Genomic DNA, 20,404 nt, shown 5'->3' on the forward strand with positions numbered 1-20,404 from the left:
CTTCTCCGGTGAATGTGATGTCATAGTCACCTCTTCTAGGATAATCCTGGATGGACAGAATTTCATTCCTCTGCACGCCAAGAAGGTTCCTGAGCACGTCCTGGACTACATACCCTAATTTCCTCATATCCGAGCCACCCGCCGTGAAGTGAACTCGGATAGAGTTTTTTAGCCTCGCATAAAGAGGCACGAGGTTAGGGTCAACCTCCATGGAAACCGCAACAAGGTTGCAAATTGCAGCCGCTTGCAATCTGCGCTCCCAGTGTTCTTGCAGCGAAAGACACCTGGAAGCTGGGGGATCGCAACACGTTACCCTGGGACTAAGCCCTCTCCCTAATAGCAGCAAGCAGGTTAAGTCCACCAAAGTGGACGATCCTGCCAGGCCAAGGAGAGGGGTACCCGAGTACCCTTCAACTACAATCTCCTGCAATAAAGCACTTGATCGTAGCCAAAAGGCCGAGAAGCGATAACCAGAATTGGTTTCCGACTACGGTGCCACCCAAGGATTCTGAAAAGTCCATTTGTGGAGATGGCCACCTGGACTCCCGTTAAGAAGACATGCTGTCAACCTCTAGATCCCTCACATGCCTGCACTTTTCGGCTTGCTGCTGCTGCAATCCACGCGTTTTAGATCTGCATAACTCCACCTCTTTTAGCACAGTACCCTCAACCCCCGGCTGTTCCCACCCGCCTCAACACCGTTGGAAGGGAGGAGAACCAATTAAGGCGGGGGGGGGGTGGAACGAGCAGCTGTCTACCCTTAGCAGGAGGGTTGCTGATTAATTACCTCTCCTGCTAAGCTGGCTGCTGCTGTGCGCAGGTATATAAAGGCTCAGAGCCTATTATGACACGCGCAGCCAGCGTTCCATTGCCACATTCCGTCTACTGCAGGCGGGATACCTGGATGGCTGAATGTCACTGAGAAGCTCACAGAGACCGCCATAAGAAACAGTTTAAAAGAATGCCACAGACTAATCAACCAAACTTTTTGGGTTGGTTTCTCTTTTATAGTCTGCAGGCATTAAATGAAAGAAGTCAGTGTTCCAGCAGAGGGAGACAACGTTTCAGAAAAGGCATTGTAGCAAACCAAAAAAGAAATTTTAAGCGCAGCAGAGTAACCAGCTCACATACCTGTTAGCTCAGGTGAGTTTAAAAGGCTGCTGTTGATAACAAGGGCATTTGCTAAATAGATGGTGTGTGTGCAACAATATACTGAAAGGTCAATTATATTGTGCAGCTTATCTCACCACCTGTAGTTATTTAGGTGAAAGCTCCAAAATGCTTGCCTAATATGTCTGTTTATCCAAAAGGAAGTATAGAGGGAGAGCTAGATAGATAGCATTGCATTACATTACATTACATGGCAATGCAATGCACAGTTGCTGAAGTTGAACCAAAATGAGCTTGTCATCTGGCTTCTGCAACTTTTAACATGAAAAATCCAATGAGGAGAAGAAAAGCAAAGCCAAAGAGTCCATCCCAAAATCCGACAAACAAGCAAAATGAACAAAAAGCATTGAATTCAATTCTTTCTGATTTTAGAAACTGCATTAAAGAAGGGGTGCACCGGTCCTGGAGATACTGCAATACCAGGTCAATGCGTGGAGTGGACAGAGCAAGCTCTTTTTCCATCTCCCTGTTCTAAAAATCCATTTAATATATGGTCCCCAGATAGGGGACGTATCAGATATTAAACTGATAAGAACAGATTTTTTGATTGAAGCTGCATCCAAGGCACTGAAAAATGTGACCGAAGTCACACCAAAACAGCGCACGAGGCGAGGATTCATGTGGACCCTTCCCGGAGGAGAGGGTCCCCAATAAACCATCCCCATCCCTCCGAGCCAGAAGGCCACAGCGAGGGTCAGGGATCTCCGATGCTCTCCCTAGCCGAAGCCGGAGAAGAGCCGTTTTCGTGCTCCCAGCTTCCATCTAGGCTGCCACCCTAGTGGAGCTGGAGCCTGTGTTGGTTTCTCAGCCCAAAGCTGACCGGACCTCCGACCGGGTTTATAAAAATTCCCCTTCCTAGCCCGGAGGCCAGGAATAGGGGGGGTTGCTCAGAAAGTATGATTGGCAAAGGTGCGGCGTGCTACGAAGCCAAGTCTTTCTGGGGTTCCCAGTCCCAGTAAGCTTGGACTCCTACCAGGGCGCCTACTCCTGGGGCACATTGCTCCAAAGCCCTCACACTTACCCAGCCTAGTGACTTCGATCCTGGAGGACCATGTTTTCCATCAGATAACTCTATGAGCCACCTGGCGTACTAACAAGTGCACCAAACCAGTGTGTAATATGCATCAATTTACTAGGGCAGCCCAAGGACAAAACTGCCTTTTCAAAAGATACTACACTTGATCTTAGCCAAAAGGCCGAGAAGCGATAACCAGAATTGGTTTCCGACTACGGTGCCACCCAAGGATTCTGAAAAGTCCATTTGTGGAGATGGCCACCTGGACTCCCGTTAAGAAGACATGCTGTCAACCTCTAGATCCCTCACATGCCTGCACTTTTCGGCTTGCTGCTGCTGCAATCCACGCGTTTTAGATCTGCATAACTCCACCTCTTTTAGCACAGTACCCTCAACCCCCGGCTGTTCCCACCCGCCTCAACACCGTTGGAAGGGAGGAGAACCAATTAAGGCGGGGGGGGGGTGGAACGAGCAGCTGTCTACCCTTAGCAGGAGGGTTGCTGATTAATTACCTCTCCTGCTGCTGCTGCTGCTGGCTGTCCAGCAGCAGACTGAAGGTGGCTGCTGCTGTGCGCAGGTATATAAAGGTTCAGAGCCTATTATGACACGCGCAGCCAGCGTTCCATTGCCACATTCCGTCTACTGCAGGCGGGATACCTGGATGGCTGAATGTCACTGAGAAGCTCACAGAGACCGCCATAAGCAACAGTTTAAAAGAATGCCACAGACTAATCAACCAAACTTTTTGGGTTGGTTTCTCTTTTATAGTCTGCAGGCATTAAATGAAAGAAGTCAGTGTTCCAGCAGAGGGAGACAACGTTTCAGAAAAGGCATTGTAGCAAACCAAAAAAGAAATTTTAAGCGCAGCAGAGTAACCAGCTCACATACCTGTTAGCTCAGGTGAGTTTAAAAGGCTGCTGTTGATAACAAGGGCATTTGCTAAATAGATGGTGTGTGTGCAACAATATACTGAAAGGTCAATTATATTGTGCAGCTTATCTCACCACCTGTAGTTATTTAGGTGAAAGCTCCAAAATGCTTGCCTAATATGTCTGTTTATCCAAAAGGAAGTATAGAGGGAGAGCTAGATAGATAGCATTGCATTACATTACATTACATGGCAATGCAATGCACAGTTGCTGAAGTTGAACCAAAATGAGCTTGTCATCTGGCTTCTGCAACTTTTAACATGAAAAATCCAATGAGGAGAAGAAAAGCAAAGCCAAAGAGTCCATCCCAAAATCCGACAAACAAGCAAAATGAACAAAAAGCATTGAATTCAATTCTTTCTGATTTTAGAAACTGCATTAAAGAAGGGGTGCACCGGTCCTGGAGATACTGCAATACCAGGTCAATGCGTGGAGTGGACAGAGCAAGCTCTTTTTCCATCTCCCTGTTCTAAAAATCCATTTAATATATGGTCCCCAGATAGGGGACGTATCAGATATTAAACTGATAAGAACAGATACTACACTTGATCTTAGCCAAAAGGCCGAGAAGCGATAACCAGAATTGGTTTCCGACTACGGTGCCACCCAAGGATTCTGAAAAGTCCATTTGTGGAGATGGCCACCTGGACTCCCGTTAAGAAGACATGCTGTCAACCTCTAGATCCCTCACATGCCTGCACTTTTCGGCTTGCTGCTGCTGCAATCCACGCGTTTTAGATCTGCATAACTCCACCTCTTTTAGCACAGTACCCTCAACCCCCGGCTGTTCCCACCCGCCTCAACACCGTTGGAAGGGAGGAGAACCAATTAAGGCGGGGGGGGGGTGGAACGAGCAGCTGTCTACCCTTAGCAGGAGGGTTGCTGATTAATTACCTCTCCTGCTGCTGCTGCTGCTGGCTGTCCAGCAGCAGACTGAAGGTGGCTGCTGCTGTGCGCAGGTATATAAAGGCTCAGAGCCTATTATGACACGCGCAGCCAGCGTTCCATTGCCACATTCCGTCTACTGCAGGCGGGATACCTGGATGGCTGAATGTCACTGAGAAGCTCACAGAGACCGCCATAAGCAACAGTTTAAAAGAATGCCACAGACTAATCAACCAAACTTTTTGGGTTGGTTTCTCTTTTATAGTCTGCAGGCATTAAATGAAAGAAGTCAGTGTTCCAGCAGAGGGAGACAACGTTTCAGAAAAGGCATTGTAGCAAACCAAAAAAGAAATTTTAAGCGCAGCAGAGTAACCAGCTCACATACCTGTTAGCTCAGGTGAGTTTAAAAGGCTGCTGTTGATAACAAGGGCATTTGCTAAATAGATGGTGTGTGTGCAACAATATACTGAAAGGTCAATTATATTGTGCAGCTTATCTCACCACCTGTAGTTATTTAGGTGAAAGCTCCAAAATGCTTGCCTAATATGTCTGTTTATCCAAAAGGAAGTATAGAGGGAGAGCTAGATAGATAGCATTGCATTACATTACATTACATGGCAATGCAATGCACAGTTGCTGAAGTTGAACCAAAATGAGCTTGTCATCTGGCTTCTGCAACTTTTAACATGAAAAATCCAATGAGGAGAAGAAAAGCAAAGCCAAAGAGTCCATCCCAAAATCCGACAAACAAGCAAAATGAACAAAAAGCATTGAATTCAATTCTTTCTGATTTTAGAAACTGCATTAAAGAAGGGGTGCACCGGTCCTGGAGATACTGCAATACCAGGTCAATGCGTGGAGTGGACAGAGCAAGCTCTTTTTCCATCTCCCTGTTCTAAAAATCCATTTAATATATGGTCCCCAGATAGGGGACGTATCAGATATTAAACTGATAAGAACAGATACTACACTTGATCTTAGCCAAAAGGCCGAGAAGCGATAACCAGAATTGGTTTCCGACTACGGTGCCACCCAAGGATTCTGAAAAGTCCATTTGTGGAGATGGCCACCTGGACTCCCGTTAAGAAGACATGCTGTCAACCTCTAGATCCCTCACATGCCTGCACTTTTCGGCTTGCTGCTGCTGCAATCCACGCGTTTTAGATCTGCATAACTCCACCTCTTTTAGCACAGTACCCTCAACCCCCGGCTGTTCCCACCCGCCTCAACACCGTTGGAAGGGAGGAGAACCAATTAAGGCGGGGGGGGGGTGGAACGAGCAGCTGTCTACCCTTAGCAGGAGGGTTGCTGATTAATTACCTCTCCTGCTGCTGCTGCTGGCTGTCCAGCAGCAGACTGAAGGTGGCTGCTGCTGTGCGCAGGTATATAAAGGCTCAGAGCCTATTATGACACGCGCAGCCAGCGTTCCATTGCCACATTCCGTCTACTGCAGGCGGGATACCTGGATGGCTGAATGTCACTGAGAAGCTCACAGAGACCGCCATAAGCAACAGTTTAAAAGAATGCCACAGACTAATCAACCAAACTTTTTGGGTTGGTTTCTCTTTTATAGTCTGCAGGCATTAAATGAAAGAAGTCAGTGTTCCAGCAGACGGAGACAACGTTTCAGAAAAGGCATTGTAGCAAACCAAAAAAGAAATTTTAAGCGCAGCAGAGTAACCAGCTCACATACCTGTTAGCTCAGGTGAGTTTAAAAGGCTGCTGTTGATAACAAGGGCATTTGCTAAATAGATGGTGTGTGTGCAACAATATACTGAAAGGTCAATTATATTGTGCAGCTTATCTCACCACCTGTAGTTATTTAGGTGAAAGCTCCAAAATGCTTGCCTAATATGTCTGTTTATCCAAAAGGAAGTATAGAGGGAGAGCTAGATAGATAGCATTGCATTACATTACATTACATGGCAATGCAATGCACAGTTGCTGAAGTTGAACCAAAATGAGCTTGTCATCTGGCTTCTGCAACTTTTAACATGAAAAATCCAATGAGGAGAAGAAAAGCAAAGCCAAAGAGTCCATCCCAAAATCCGACAAACAAGCAAAATGAACAAAAAGCATTGAATTCAATTCTTTCTGATTTTAGAAACTGCATTAAAGAAGGGGTGCACCGGTCCTGGAGATACTGCAATACCAGGTCAATGCGTGGAGTGGACAGAGCAAGCTCTTTTTCCATCTCCCTGTTCTAAAAATCCATTTAATATATGGTCCCCAGATAGGGGACGTATCAGATATTAAACTGATAAGAACAGATACTACACTTGATCTTAGCCAAAAGGCCGAGAAGCGATAACCAGAATTGGTTTCCGACTACGGTGCCACCCAAGGATTCTGAAAAGTCCATTTGTGGAGATGGCCACCTGGACTCCCGTTAAGAAGACATGCTGTCAACCTCTAGATCCCTCACATGCCTGCACTTTTCGGCTTGCTGCTGCTGCAATCCACGCGTTTTAGATCTGCATAACTCCACCTCTTTTAGCACAGTACCCTCAACCCCCGGCTGTTCCCACCCGCCTCAACACCGTTGGAAGGGAGGAGAACCAATTAAGGCGGGGGGGGGGGTGGAACGAGCAGCTGTCTACCCTTAGCAGGAGGGTTGCTGATTAATTACCTCTCCTGCTGCTGCTGCTGGCTGTCCAGCAGCAGACTGAAGGTGGCTGCTGCTGTGCGCAGGTATATAAAGGCTCAGAGCCTATTATGACACGCGCAGCCAGCGTTCCATTGCCACATTCCGTCTACTGCAGGCGGGATACCTGGATGGCTGAATGTCACTGAGAAGCTCACAGAGACCGCCATAAGCAACAGTTTAAAAGAATGCCACAGACTAATCAACCAAACTTTTTGGGTTGGTTTCTCTTTTATAGTCTGCAGGCATTAAATGAAAGAAGTCAGTGTTCCAGCAGACGGAGACAACGTTTCAGAAAAGGCATTGTAGCAAACCAAAAAAGAAATTTTAAGCGCAGCAGAGTAACCAGCTCACATACCTGTTAGCTCAGGTGAGTTTAAAAGGCTGCTGTTGATAACAAGGGCATTTGCTAAATAGATGGTGTGTGTGCAACAATATACTGAAAGGTCAATTATATTGTGCAGCTTATCTCACCACCTGTAGTTATTTAGGTGAAAGCTCCAAAATGCTTGCCTAATATGTCTGTTTATCCAAAAGGAAGTATAGAGGGAGAGCTAGATAGATAGCATTGCATTACATTACATTACATGGCAATGCAATGCACAGTTGCTGAAGTTGAACCAAAATGAGCTTGTCATCTGGCTTCTGCAACTTTTAACATGAAAAATCCAATGAGGAGAAGAAAAGCAAAGCCAAAGAGTCCATCCCAAAATCCGACAAACAAGCAAAATGAACAAAAAGCATTGAATTCAATTCTTTCTGATTTTAGAAACTGCATTAAAGAAGGGGTGCACCGGTCCTGGAGATACTGCAATACCAGGTCAATGCGTGGAGTGGACAGAGCAAGCTCTTTTTCCATCTCCCTGTTCTAAAAATCCATTTAATATATGGTCCCCAGATAGGGGACGTATCAGATATTAAACTGATAAGAACAGATACTACACTTGATCTTAGCCAAAAGGCCGAGAAGCGATAACCAGAATTGGTTTCCGACTACGGTGCCACCCAAGGATTCTGAAAAGTCCATTTGTGGAGATGGCCACCTGGACTCCCGTTAAGAAGACATGCTGTCAACCTCTAGATCCCTCACATGCCTGCACTTTTCGGCTTGCTGCTGCTGCAATCCACGCGTTTTAGATCTGCATAACTCCACCTCTTTTAGCACAGTACCCTCAACCCCCGGCTGTTCCCACCCGCCTCAACACCGTTGGAAGGGAGGAGAACCAATTAAGGCGGGGGGGGGGGTGGAACGAGCAGCTGTCTACCCTTAGCAGGAGGGTTGCTGATTAATTACCTCTCCTGCTGCTGCTGCTGCTGGCTGTCCAGCAGCAGACTGAAGGTGGCTGCTGCTGTGCGCAGGTATATAAAGGCTCAGAGCCTATTATGACACGCGCAGCCAGCGTTCCATTGCCACATTCCGTCTACTGCAGGCGGGATACCTGGATGGCTGAATGTCACTGAGAAGCTCACAGAGACCGCCATAAGCAACAGTTTAAAAGAATGCCACAGACTAATCAACCAAACTTTTTGGGTTGGTTTCTCTTTTATAGTCTGCAGGCATTAAATGAAAGAAGTCAGTGTTCCAGCAGAGGGAGACAACGTTTCAGAAAAGGCATTGTAGCAAACCAAAAAAGAAATTTTAAGCGCAGCAGAGTAACCAGCTCACATACCTGTTAGCTCAGGTGAGTTTAAAAGGCTGCTGTTGATAACAAGGGCATTTGCTAAATAGATGGTGTGTGTGCAACAATATACTGAAAGGTCAATTATATTGTGCAGCTTATCTCACCACCTGTAGTTATTTAGGTGAAAGCTCCAAAATGCTTGCCTAATATGTCTGTTTATCCAAAAGGAAGTATAGAGGGAGAGCTAGATAGATAGCATTGCATTACATTACATTACATGGCAATGCAATGCACAGTTGCTGAAGTTGAACCAAAATGAGCTTGTCATCTGGCTTCTGCAACTTTTAACATGAAAAATCCAATGAGGAGAAGAAAAGCAAAGCCAAAGAGTCCATCCCAAAATCCGACAAACAAGCAAAATGAACAAAAAGCATTGAATTCAATTCTTTCTGATTTTAGAAACTGCATTAAAGAAGGGGTGCACCGGTCCTGGAGATACTGCAATACCAGGTCAATGCGTGGAGTGGACAGAGCAAGCTCTTTTTCCATCTCCCTGTTCTAAAAATCCATTTAATATATGGTCCCCAGATAGGGGACGTATCAGATATTAAACTGATAAGAACAGATACTACACTTGATCTTAGCCAAAAGGCCGAGAAGCGATAACCAGAATTGGTTTCCGACTACGGTGCCACCCAAGGATTCTGAAAAGTCCATTTGTGGAGATGGCCACCTGGACTCCCGTTAAGAAGACATGCTGTCAACCTCTAGATCCCTCACATGCCTGCACTTTTCGGCTTGCTGCTGCTGCAATCCACGCGTTTTAGATCTGCATAACTCCACCTCTTTTAGCACAGTACCCTCAACCCCCGGCTGTTCCCACCCGCCTCAACACCGTTGGAAGGGAGGAGAACCAATTAAGGCGGGGGGGGGTGGAACGAGCAGCTGTCTACCCTTAGCAGGAGGGTTGCTGATTAATTACCTCTCCTGCTGCTGCTGCTGCTGGCTGTCCAGCAGCAGACTGAAGGTGGCTGCTGCTGTGCGCAGGTATTTAAAGGCTCAGAGCCTATTATGACACGCGCAGCCAGCGTTCCATTGCCACATTCCGTCTACTGCAGGCGGGATACCTGGATGGCTGAATGTCACTGAGAAGCTCACAGAGACCGCCATAAGCAACAGTTTAAAAGAATGCCACAGACTAATCAACCAAACTTTTTGGGTTGGTTTCTCTTTTATAGTCTGCAGGCATTAAATGAAAGAAGTCAGTGTTCCAGCAGAGGGAGACAACGTTTCAGAAAAGGCATTGTAGCAAACCAAAAAAGAAATTTTAAGCGCAGCAGAGTAACCAGCTCACATACCTGTTAGCTCAGGTGAGTTTAAAAGGCTGCTGTTGATAACAAGGGCATTTGCTAAATAGATGGTGTGTGTGCAACAATATACTGAAAGGTCAATTATATTGTGCAGCTTATCTCACCACCTGTAGTTATTTAGGTGAAAGCTCCAAAATGCTTGCCTAATATGTCTGTTTATCCAAAAGGAAGTATAGAGGGAGAGCTAGATAGATAGCATTGCATTACATTACATTACATGGCAATGCAATGCACAGTTGCTGAAGTTGAACCAAAATGAGCTTGTCATCTGGCTTCTGCAACTTTTAACATGAAAAATCCAATGAGGAGAAGAAAAGCAAAGCCAAAGAGTCCATCCCAAAATCCGACAAACAAGCAAAATGAACAAAAAGCATTGAATTCAATTCTTTCTGATTTTAGAAACTGCATTAAAGAAGGGGTGCACCGGTCCTGGAGATACTGCAATACCAGGTCAATGCGTGGAGTGGACAGAGCAAGCTCTTTTTCCATCTCCCTGTTCTAAAAATCCATTTAATATATGGTCCCCAGATAGGGGACGTATCAGATATTAAACTGATAAGAACAGATACTACACTTGATCTTAGCCAAAAGGCCGAGAAGCGATAACCAGAATTGGTTTCCGACTACGGTGCCACCCAAGGATTCTGAAAAGTCCATTTGTGGAGATGGCCACCTGGACTCCCGTTAAGAAGACATGCTGTCAACCTCTAGATCCCTCACATGCCTGCACTTTTCGGCTTGCTGCTGCTGCAATCCACGCGTTTTAGATCTGCATAACTCCACCTCTTTTAGCACAGTACCCTCAACCCCCGGCTGTTCCCACCCGCCTCAACACCGTTGGAAGGGAGGAGAACCAATTAAGGCGGGGGGGGGGGTGGAACGAGCAGCTGTCTACCCTTAGCAGGAGGGTTGCTGATTAATTACCTCTCCTGCTGCTGCTGCTGCTGGCTGTCCAGCAGCAGACTGAAGGTGGCTGCTGCTGTGCGCAGGTATATAAAGGCTCAGAGCCTATTATGACACGCGCAGCCAGCGTTCCATTGCCACATTCCGTCTACTGCAGGCGGGATACCTGGATGGCTGAATGTCACTGAGAAGCTCACAGAGACCGCCATAAGCAACAGTTTAAAAGAATGCCACAGACTAATCAACCAAACTTTTTGGGTTGGTTTCTCTTTTATAGTCTGCAGGCATTAAATGAAAGAAGTCAGTGTTCCAGCAGAGGGAGACAACGTTTCAGAAAAGGCATTGTAGCAAACCAAAAAAGAAATTTTAAGCGCAGCAGAGTAACCAGCTCACATACCTGTTAGCTCAGGTGAGTTTAAAAGGCTGCTGTTGATAACAAGGGCATTTGCTAAATAGATGGTGTGTGTGCAACAATATACTGAAAGGTCAATTATATTGTGCAGCTTATCTCACCACCTGTAGTTATTTAGGTGAAAGCTCCAAAATGCTTGCCTAATATGTCTGTTTATCCAAAAGGAAGTATAGAGGGAGAGCTAGATAGATAGCATTGCATTACATTACATTACATGGCAATGCAATGCACAGTTGCTGAAGTTGAACCAAAATGAGCTTGTCATCTGGCTTCTGCAACTTTTAACATGAAAAATCCAATGAGGAGAAGAAAAGCAAAGCCAAAGAGTCCATCCCAAAATCCGACAAACAAGCAAAATGAACAAAAAGCATTGAATTCAATTCTTTCTGATTTTAGAAACTGCATTAAAGAAGGGGTGCACCGGTCCTGGAGATACTGCAATACCAGGTCAATGCGTGGAGTGGACAGAGCAAGCTCTTTTTCCATCTCCCTGTTCTAAAAATCCATTTAATATATGGTCCCCAGATAGGGGACGTATCAGATATTAAACTGATAAGAACAGATACTACACTTGATCTTAGCCAAAAGGCCGAGAAGCGATAACCAGAATTGGTTTCCGACTACGGTGCCACCCAAGGATTCTGAAAAGTCCATTTGTGGAGATGGCCACCTGGACTCCCGTTAAGAAGACATGCTGTCAACCTCTAGATCCCTCACATGCCTGCACTTTTCGGCTTGCTGCTGCTGCAATCCACGCGTTTTAGATCTGCATAACTCCACCTCTTTTAGCACAGTACCCTCAACCCCCGGCTGTTCCCACCCGCCTCAACACCGTTGGAAGGGAGGAGAACCAATTAAGGCGGGGGGGGGTGGAACGAGCAGCTGTCTACCCTTAGCAGGAGGGTTGCTGATTAATTACCTCTCCTGCTGCTGCTGCTGCTGGCTGTCCAGCAGCAGACTGAAGGTGGCTGCTGCTGTGCACAGGTATATAAAGGCTCAGAGCCTATTATGACACGCGCAGCCAGCGTTCCATTGCCACATTCCGTCTACTGCAGGCGGGATACCTGGATGGCTGAATGTCACTGAGAAGCTCACAGAGACCGCCATAAGCAACAGTTTAAAAGAATGCCACAGACTAATCAACCAAACTTTTTGGGTTGGTTTCTCTTTTATAGTCTGCAGGCATTAAATGAAAGAAGTCAGTGTTCCAGCAGAGGGAGACAACGTTTCAGAAAAGGCATTGTAGCAAACCAAAAAAGAAATTTTAAGCGCAGCAGAGTAACCAGCTCACATACCTGTTAGCTCAGGTGAGTTTAAAAGGCTGCTGTTGATAACAAGGGCATTTGCTAAATAGATGGTGTGTGTGCAACAATATACTGAAAGGTCAATTATATTGTGCAGCTTATCTCACCACCTGTAGTTATTTAGGTGAAAGCTCCAAAATGCTTGCCTAATATGTCTGTTTATCCAAAAGGAAGTATAGAGGGAGAGCTAGATAGATAGCATTGCATTACATTACATTACATGGCAATGCAATGCACAGTTGCTGAAGTTGAACCAAAATGAGCTTGTCATCTGGCTTCTGCAACTTTTAACATGAAAAATCCAATGAGGAGAAGAAAAGCAAAGCCAAAGAGTCCATCCCAAAATCCGACAAACAAGCAAAATGAACAAAAAGCATTGAATTCAATTCTTTCTGATTTTAGAAACTGCATTAAAGAAGGGGTGCACCGGTCCTGGAGATACTGCAATACCAGGTCAATGCGTGGAGTGGACAGAGCAAGCTCTTTTTCCATCTCCCTGTTCTAAAAATCCATTTAATATATGGTCCCCAGATAGGGGACGTATCAGATATTAAACTGATAAGAACAGATACTACACTTGATCTTAGCCAAAAGGCCGAGAAGCGATAACCAGAATTGGTTTCCGACTACGGTGCCACCCAAGGATTCTGAAAAGTCCATTTGTGGAGATGGCCACCTGGACTCCCGTTAAGAAGACATGCTGTCAACCTCTAGATCCCTCACATGCCTGCACTTTTCGGCTTGCTGCTGCTGCAATCCACGCGTTTTAGATCTGCATAACTCCACCTCTTTTAGCACAGTACCCTCAACCCCCGGCTGTTCCCACCCGCCTCAACACCGTTGGAAGGGAGGAGAACCAATTAAGGCGGGGGGGGGGGTGGAACGAGCAGCTGTCTACCCTTAGCAGGAGGGTTGCTGATTAATTACCTCTCCTGCTGCTGCTGCTGCTGGCTGTCCAGCAGCAGACTGAAGGTGGCTGCTGCTGTGCGCAGGTATATAAAGGCACGCGCAGCCAGCGATCCATTGCCACATTCCGTCTACTGCAGGCGGGATACCTGGATGGCTGAATGTCACTGAGAAGCTCACAGAGACCGCCATAAGCAACAGTTTAAAAGAATGCCACAGACTAATCAACCAAACTTTTTGGGTTGGTTTCTCTTTTATAGTCTGCAGGCATTAAATGAAAGAAGTCAGTGTTCCAGCAGAGGGAGACAACGTTTCAGAAAAGGCATTGTAGCAAACCAAAAAAGAAATTTTAAGCGCAGCAGAGTAACCAGCTCACATACCTGTTAGCTCAGGTGAGTTTAAAAGGCTGCTGTTGATAACAAGGGCATTTGCTAAATAGATGGTGTGTGTGCAACAATATACTGAAAGGTCAATTATATTGTGCAGCTTATCTCACCACCTGTAGTTATTTAGGTGAAAGCTCCAAAATGCTTGCCTAATATGTCTGTTTATCCAAAAGGAAGTATAGAGGGAGAGCTAGATAGATAGCATTGCATTACATTACATTACATGGCAATGCAATGCACAGTTGCTGAAGTTGAACCAAAATGAGCTTGTCATCTGGCTTCTGCAACTTTTAACATGAAAAATCCAATGAGGAGAAGAAAAGCAAAGCCAAAGAGTCCATCCCAAAATCCGACAAACAAGCAAAATGAACAAAAAGCATTGAATTCAATTCTTTCTGATTTTAGAAACTGCATTAAAGAAGGGGTGCACCGGTCCTGGAGATACTGCAATACCAGGTCAATGCGTGGAGTGGACAGAGCAAGCTCTTTTTCCATCTCCCTGTTCTAAAAATCCATTTAATATATGGTCCCCAGATAGGGGACGTATCAGATATTAAACTGATAAGAACAGATACTACACTTGATCTTAGCCAAAAGGCCGAGAAGCGATAACCAGAATTGGTTTCCGACTACGGTGCCACCCAAGGATTCTGAAAAGTCCATTTGTGGAGATGGCCACCTGGACTCCCGTTAAGAAGACATGCTGTCAACCTCTAGATCCCTCACATGCCTGCACTTTTCGGCTTGCTGCTGCTGCAATCCACGCGTTTTAGATCTGCATAACTCCACCTCTTTTAGCACAGTACCCTCAACCCCCGGCTGTTCCCACCCGCCTCAACACCGTTGGAAGGGAGGAGAACCAATTAAGGCGGGGGGGGGGGGTGGAACGAGCAGCTGTCTACCCTTAGCAGGAGGGTTGCTGATTAATTACCTCTCCTGCTGCTGCTGCTGCTGGCTGTCCAGCAGCAGACTGAAGGTGGCTGCTGCTGTGCGCAGGTATATAAAGGCTCAGAGCCTATTATGACACGCGCAGCCAGCGTTCCATTGCCACATTCCGTCTACTGCAGGCGGGATACCTGGATGGCTGAATGTCACTGAGAAGCTCACAGAGACCGCCATAAGCAGCAGTTTAAAAGAATGCCACAGACTAATCAACCAAACTTTTTGGGTTGGTTTCTCTTTTATAGTCTGCAGGCATTAAATGAAAGAAGTCAGTGTTCCAGCAGAGGGAGACAACGTTTCAGAAAAGGCATTGTAGCAAACCAAAAAAGAAATTTTAAGCGCAGCAGAGTAACCAGCTCACATACCTGTTAGCTCAGGTGAGTTTAAAAGGCTGCTGTTGATAACAAGGGCATTTGCTAAATAGATGGTGTGTGTGCAACAATATACTGAAAGGTCAATTATATTGTGCAGCTTATCTCACCACCTGTAGTTATTTAGGTGAAAGCTCCAAAATGCTTGCCTAATATGTCTGTTTATCCAAAAGGAAGTATAGAGGGAGAGCTAGATAGATAGCATTGCATTACATTACATTACATGGCAATGCAATGCACAGTTGCTGAAGTTGAACCAAAATGAGCTTGTCATCTGGCTTCTGCAACTTTTAACATGAAAAATCCAATGAGGAGAAGAAAAGCAAAGCCAAAGAGTCCATCCCAAAATCCGACAAACAAGCAAAATGAACAAAAAGCATTGAATTCAATTCTTTCTGATTTTAGAAACTGCATTAAAGAAGGGGTGCACCGGTCCTGGAGATACTGCAATACCAGGTCAATGCGTGGAGTGGACAGAGCAAGCTCTTTTTCCATCTCCCTGTTCTAAAAATCCATTTAATATATGGTCCCCAGATAGGGGACGTATCAGATATTAAACTGATAAGAACAGATACTACACTTGATCTTAGCCAAAAGGCCGAGAAGCGATAACCAGAATTGGTTTCCGACTACGGTGCCACCCAAGGATTCTGAAAAGTCCATTTGTGGAGATGGCCACCTGGACTCCCGTTAAGAAGACATGCTGTCAACCTCTAGATCCCTCACATGCCTGCACTTTTCGGCTTGCTGCTGCTGCAATCCACGCGTTTTAGATCTGCATAACTCCACCTCTTTTAGCACAGTACCCTCAACCCCCGGCTGTTCCCACCCGCCTCAACACCGTTGGAAGGGAGGAGAACCAATTAAGGCGGGGGGGGGGTGGAACGAGCAGCTGTCTACCCTTAGCAGGAGGGTTGCTGATTAATTACCTCTCCTGCTGCTGCTGCTGCTGGCTGTCCAGCAGCAGACTGAAGGTGGCTGCTGCTGTGCGCAGGTATATAAAGGCTCAGAGCCTATTATGACACGCGCAGCCAGCGTTCCATTGCCACATTCCGTCTACTGCAGGCGGGATACCTGGATGGCTGAATGTCACTGAGAAGCTCACAGAGACCGCCATAAGCAACAGTTTAAAAGAATGCCACAGACTAATCAACCAAACTTTTTGGGTTGGTTTCTCTTTTATAGTCTGCAGGCATTAAATGAAAGAAGTCAGTGTTCCAGCAGAGGGAGACAACGTTTCAGAAAAGGCATTGTAGCAAACCAAAAAAGAAATTTTAAGCGCAGCAGAGTAACCAGCTCACATACCTGTTAGCTCAGGTGAGTTTAAAAGGCTGCTGTTGATAACAAGGGCATTTGCTAAATAGATGGTGTGTGTGCAACAATATACTGAAAGGTCAATTATATTGTGCAGCTTATCTCACCACCTGTAGTTATTTAGGTGAAAGCTCCAAAATGCTTGCCTAATATGTCTGTTTATCCAAAAGGAAGTATAGAGGGAGAGCTAGATAGATAGCATTGCATTACATTACATTACATGGCAATGCAATGCACAGTTGCTGAAGTTGAACCAAAATGAGCTTGTCATCTGGCTTCTGCAACTTTTAACATGAAAAATCCAATGAGGAGAAGAAAAGCAAAGCCAAAGAGTCCATCCCAAAATCCGACAAACAAGCAAAATGAACAAAAAGCATTGAATTCAATTCTTTCTGATTTTAGAAACTGCATTAAAGAAGGGGTGCACCGGTCCTGGAGATACTGCAATACCAGGTCAATGCGTGGAGTGGACAGAGCAAGCTCTTTTTCCATCTCCCTGTTCTAAAAATCCATTTAATATATGGTCCCCAGATAGGGGACGTATCAGATATTAAACTGATAAGAACAGATACTACACTTGATCTTAGCCAAAAGGCCGAGAAGCGATAACCAGAATTGGTTTCCGACTACGGTGCCACCCAAGGATTCTGAAAAGTCCATTTGTGGAGATGGCCACCTGGACTCCCGTTAAGAAGACATGCTGTCAACCTCTAGATCCCTCACATGCCTGCACTTTTCGGCTTGCTGCTGCTGCAATCCACGCGTTTTAGATCTGCATAACTCCACCTCTTTTAGCACAGTACCCTCAACCCCCGGCTGTTCCCACCCGCCTCAACACCGTTGGAAGGGAGGAGAACCAATTAAGGCGGGGGGGTGGAACGAGCAGCTGTCTACCCTTAGCAGGAGGGTTGCTGATTAATTACCTCTCCTGCTGCTGCTGCTGGCTGTCCAGCAGCAGACTGAAGGTGGCTGCTGCTGTGCGCAGGTATATAAAGTCTCAGAGCCTATTATGACACGCGCAGCCAGCGTTCCATTGCCACATTCCGTCTACTGCAGGCGGGATACCTGGATGGCTGAATGTCACTGAGAAGCTCACAGAGACCGCCATAAGCAACAGTTTAAAAGAATGCCACAGACTAATCAACCAAACTTTTTGGGTTGGTTTCTCTTTTATAGTCTGCAGGCATTAAATGAAAGAAGTCAGTGTTCCAGCAGAGGGAGACAACGTTTCAGAAAAGGCATTGTAGCAAACCAAAAAAGAAATTTTAAGTGCAGCAGAGTAACCAGCTCACATACCTGTTAGCTCAGGTGAGTTTAAAAGGCTGCTGTTGATAACAAGGGCATTTGCTAAATAGATGGTGTGTGTGCAACAATATACTGAAAGGTCAATTATATTGTGCAGCTTATCTCACCACCTGTAGTTATTTAGGTGAAAGCTCCAAAATGCTTGCCTAATATGTCTGTTTATCCAAAAGGAAGTATAGAGGGAGAGCTAGATAGATAGCATTGCATTACATTACATTACATGGCAATGCAATGCACAGTTGCTGAAGTTGAACCAAAATGAGCTTGTCATCTGGCTTCTGCAACTTTTAACATGAAAAATCCAATGAGGAGAAGAAAAGCAAAGCCAAAGAGTCCATCCCAAAATCCGACAAACAAGCAAAATGAACAAAAAGCATTGAATTCAATTCTTTCTGATTTTAGAAACTGCATTAAAGAAGGGGTGCACCGGTCCTGGAGATACTGCAATACCAGGTCAATGCGTGGAGTGGACAGAGCAAGCTCTTTTTCCATCTCCCTGTTCTAAAAATCCATTTAATATATGGTCCCCAGATAGGGGACGTATCAGATATTAAACTGATAAGAACAGATACTACACTTGATCTTAGCCAAAAGGCCGAGAAGCGATAACCAGAATTGGTTTCCGACTACGGTGCCACCCAAGGATTCTGAAAAGTCCATTTGTGGAGATGGCCACCTGGACTCCCGTTAAGAAGACATGCTGTCAACCTCTAGATCCCTCACATGCCTGCACTTTTCGGCTTGCTGCTGCTGCAATCCACGCGTTTTAGATCTGCATAACTCCACCTCTTTTAGCACAGTACCCTCAACCCCCGGCTGTTCCCACCCGCCTCAACACCGTTGGAAGGGAGGAGAACCAATTAAGGCGGGGGGGGGTGGAACGAGCAGCTGTCTACCCTTAGCAGGAGGGTTGCTGATTAATTACCTCTCCTGCTGCTGCTGCTGGCTGTCCAGCAGCAGACTGAAGGTGGATGCTGCTGTGCGCAGGTATATAAAGGCTCAGAGCCTATTATGACACGCGCAGCCAGCGTTCCATTGCCACATTCCGTCTACTGCAGGCGGGATACCTGGATGGCTGAATGTCACTGAGAAGCTCACAGAGACCGCCATAAGCAACAGTTTAAAAGAATGCCACAGACTAATCAACCAAACTTTTTGGGTTGGTTTCTCTTTTATAGTCTGCAGGCATTAAATGAAAGAAGTCAGTGTTCCAGCAGAGGGAGACAACGTTTCAGAAAAGGCATTGTAGCAAACCAAAAAAGAAATTTTAAGCGCAGCAGAGTAACCAGCTCACATACCTGTTAGCTCAGGTGAGTTTAAAAGGCTGCTGTTGATAACAAGGGCATTTGCTAAATAGATGGTGTGTGTGCAACAATATACTGAAAGGTCAATTATATTGTGCAGCTTATCTCACCACCTGTAGTTATTTAGGTGAAAGCTCCAAAATGCTTGCCTAATATGTCTGTTTATCCAAAAGGAAGTATAGAGGGAGAGCTAGATAGATAGCATTGCATTACATTACATTACATGGCAATGCAATGCACAGTTGCTGAAGTTGAACCAAAATGAGCTTGTCATCTGGCTTCTGCAACTTTTAACATGAAAAATCCAATGAGGAGAAGAAAAGCAAAGCCAAAGAGTCCATCCCAAAATCCGACAAACAAGCAAAATGAACAAAAAGCATTGAATTCAATTCTTTCTGATTTTAGAAACTGCATTAAAGAAGGGGTGCACCGGTCCTGGAGATACTGCAATACCAGGTCAATGCGTGGAGTGGACAGAGCAAGCTCTTTTTCCATCTCCCTGTTCTAAAAATCCATTTAATATATGGTCCCCAGATAGGGGACGTATCAGATATTAAACTGATAAGAACAGATTTTTTTTTTCTCTTTCTATCGAAAGCCCGAATTCGTGTACAAAACTCGAGTGCGCTTAAAAAAGTGACAAGTGCCACAAAAAAAGTGCACTAGGATGCTGGTCTTCTTGAAACCCTCTCCAAAAGGAGAAGGGTCCCCCAAACCATTCCCCGTCCCTCCGAGCCAGAAGGCCACAGCGAGGAACAGGGACAAATAGCCACCTCCAGCCGGAGCCAGAGGCGACCCAATCTTACCCCCAATACCTGCCCGAGTTCTCAACCGAGCAAGGCACTGGGAGCCAAAGACTGTGCTCCCCTCCCGGAAGAGGGGAGCCAACAACGCTCTCCTCCCGAAAGAGGAGAGCCAGGGGGTTTCAGGGGGGAGCGGAACCTGATGGCCACACACTCCCCCCCTAGACCTGCCAAGAGAGGAACCCGTAAGGGAACCGCATCCCGACAAAATCCTAGTAAGGACGTGGACACACGTGAAAAAGTGGACACACAGTGACAAAAAAAAAATTAAATAAATAGTGAAGGTTTCACAGTATAATACTGCCCGGACCTTCGACCGGGAATTGAAAAATTCCCCATCCTAAGGCCAGAAGGCCCGGAATAAGGGTGTGTGTGAAGAAAGAAATATTGAAGTGCTAGTGCAAATGTGCCATAAACTCAAGTGGGGTTCCCAATCGCAGTGAGTTAAGGCACCCCAGGGTCACCACTCCTGGGGCACTTCACACTTCGGGCTTTCGATCTTCCCCGGCCCAATGGCGTCGATCCTGGGGGGCCATGCTTTCCACCAGATGACTATATTAGCCACCTGGCGTACTAACAAGCGCCTAAACCCCAGTGTGCATAATGTATCAATCTACTAGGGCGGCCAACATCCAAAACCGCCTTTTCGAAAGATACTACACTTGATCTTAGCCAAAAGGCCGAGAAGCGATAACCAGAATTGGTTTCCGACTACGGTGCCACCCAAGGATTCTGAAAAGTCCATTTGTGGAGATGGCCACCTGGACTCCCGTTAAGAAGACATGCTGTCAACCTCTAGATCCCTCACATGCCTGCACT

At 45.8% G+C, this 20,404-nt stretch overlaps 14 non-coding genes and 2 pseudogenes across 14 annotated transcripts; all 16 read right to left on the reverse strand.

The window, feature by feature from the left end:
* Nucleotides 1-1,556: 1,556 nt before the first annotated feature.
* On the reverse strand, nucleotides 1,557-1,738 carry LOC141185640 (U2 spliceosomal RNA). Its single transcript, XR_012260282.1, has one exon. It is a non-coding gene; the product is annotated as a U2 spliceosomal RNA (small nuclear RNA).
* A 524-nt stretch (nucleotides 1,739-2,262) lies between these two features.
* LOC141186097 (U2 spliceosomal RNA) lies at nucleotides 2,263-2,378 on the reverse strand (annotated as a pseudogene).
* A 1,120-nt stretch (nucleotides 2,379-3,498) lies between these two features.
* On the reverse strand, nucleotides 3,499-3,689 carry LOC141188827 (U2 spliceosomal RNA). The gene has a single exon (XR_012262908.1). It is a non-coding gene; the product is annotated as a U2 spliceosomal RNA (small nuclear RNA).
* Nucleotides 3,690-4,809: 1,120 nt separating this feature from the next.
* LOC141188828 (U2 spliceosomal RNA) lies at nucleotides 4,810-5,000 on the reverse strand. Its single transcript, XR_012262909.1, has one exon. It is a non-coding gene; the product is annotated as a U2 spliceosomal RNA (small nuclear RNA).
* Nucleotides 5,001-6,117: 1,117 nt separating this feature from the next.
* Nucleotides 6,118-6,308, reverse strand: LOC141188831 (U2 spliceosomal RNA). The gene has a single exon (XR_012262911.1). It is a non-coding gene; the product is annotated as a U2 spliceosomal RNA (small nuclear RNA).
* A 1,118-nt stretch (nucleotides 6,309-7,426) lies between these two features.
* LOC141188832 (U2 spliceosomal RNA) lies at nucleotides 7,427-7,617 on the reverse strand. The gene has a single exon (XR_012262912.1). It is a non-coding gene; the product is annotated as a U2 spliceosomal RNA (small nuclear RNA).
* A 1,121-nt stretch (nucleotides 7,618-8,738) lies between these two features.
* LOC141188833 (U2 spliceosomal RNA) lies at nucleotides 8,739-8,929 on the reverse strand. The gene has a single exon (XR_012262913.1). It is a non-coding gene; the product is annotated as a U2 spliceosomal RNA (small nuclear RNA).
* Nucleotides 8,930-10,048: 1,119 nt separating this feature from the next.
* LOC141188834 (U2 spliceosomal RNA) lies at nucleotides 10,049-10,239 on the reverse strand. The gene has a single exon (XR_012262914.1). It is a non-coding gene; the product is annotated as a U2 spliceosomal RNA (small nuclear RNA).
* Nucleotides 10,240-11,360: 1,121 nt separating this feature from the next.
* LOC141188835 (U2 spliceosomal RNA) lies at nucleotides 11,361-11,551 on the reverse strand. Its single transcript, XR_012262915.1, has one exon. It is a non-coding gene; the product is annotated as a U2 spliceosomal RNA (small nuclear RNA).
* Nucleotides 11,552-12,670: 1,119 nt separating this feature from the next.
* Nucleotides 12,671-12,861, reverse strand: LOC141188837 (U2 spliceosomal RNA). Its single transcript, XR_012262917.1, has one exon. It is a non-coding gene; the product is annotated as a U2 spliceosomal RNA (small nuclear RNA).
* Nucleotides 12,862-13,965: 1,104 nt separating this feature from the next.
* On the reverse strand, nucleotides 13,966-14,156 carry LOC141188838 (U2 spliceosomal RNA). Its single transcript, XR_012262918.1, has one exon. It is a non-coding gene; the product is annotated as a U2 spliceosomal RNA (small nuclear RNA).
* Nucleotides 14,157-15,278: 1,122 nt separating this feature from the next.
* LOC141188839 (U2 spliceosomal RNA) lies at nucleotides 15,279-15,469 on the reverse strand. Its single transcript, XR_012262919.1, has one exon. It is a non-coding gene; the product is annotated as a U2 spliceosomal RNA (small nuclear RNA).
* Nucleotides 15,470-16,589: 1,120 nt separating this feature from the next.
* On the reverse strand, nucleotides 16,590-16,780 carry LOC141188840 (U2 spliceosomal RNA). Its single transcript, XR_012262920.1, has one exon. It is a non-coding gene; the product is annotated as a U2 spliceosomal RNA (small nuclear RNA).
* A 1,114-nt stretch (nucleotides 16,781-17,894) lies between these two features.
* LOC141188841 (U2 spliceosomal RNA) lies at nucleotides 17,895-18,085 on the reverse strand. The gene has a single exon (XR_012262921.1). It is a non-coding gene; the product is annotated as a U2 spliceosomal RNA (small nuclear RNA).
* Nucleotides 18,086-19,201: 1,116 nt separating this feature from the next.
* Nucleotides 19,202-19,391, reverse strand: LOC141185978 (U2 spliceosomal RNA). The gene has a single exon (XR_012260549.1). It is a non-coding gene; the product is annotated as a U2 spliceosomal RNA (small nuclear RNA).
* Nucleotides 19,392-20,185: 794 nt separating this feature from the next.
* LOC141186224 (U2 spliceosomal RNA) lies at nucleotides 20,186-20,277 on the reverse strand (annotated as a pseudogene).
* Between the last annotated feature and the right edge of the window lie 127 nt (nucleotides 20,278-20,404).

Source organism: Phyllobates terribilis, unplaced genomic scaffold, assembly GCF_046119375.1.
Source record: "Phyllobates terribilis strain yellow unplaced genomic scaffold, ASM4611937v1 Scaffold_40__1_contigs__length_11209783, whole genome shotgun sequence".
Lineage (NCBI taxonomy): Eukaryota > Metazoa > Chordata > Amphibia > Anura > Dendrobatidae > Phyllobates > Phyllobates terribilis.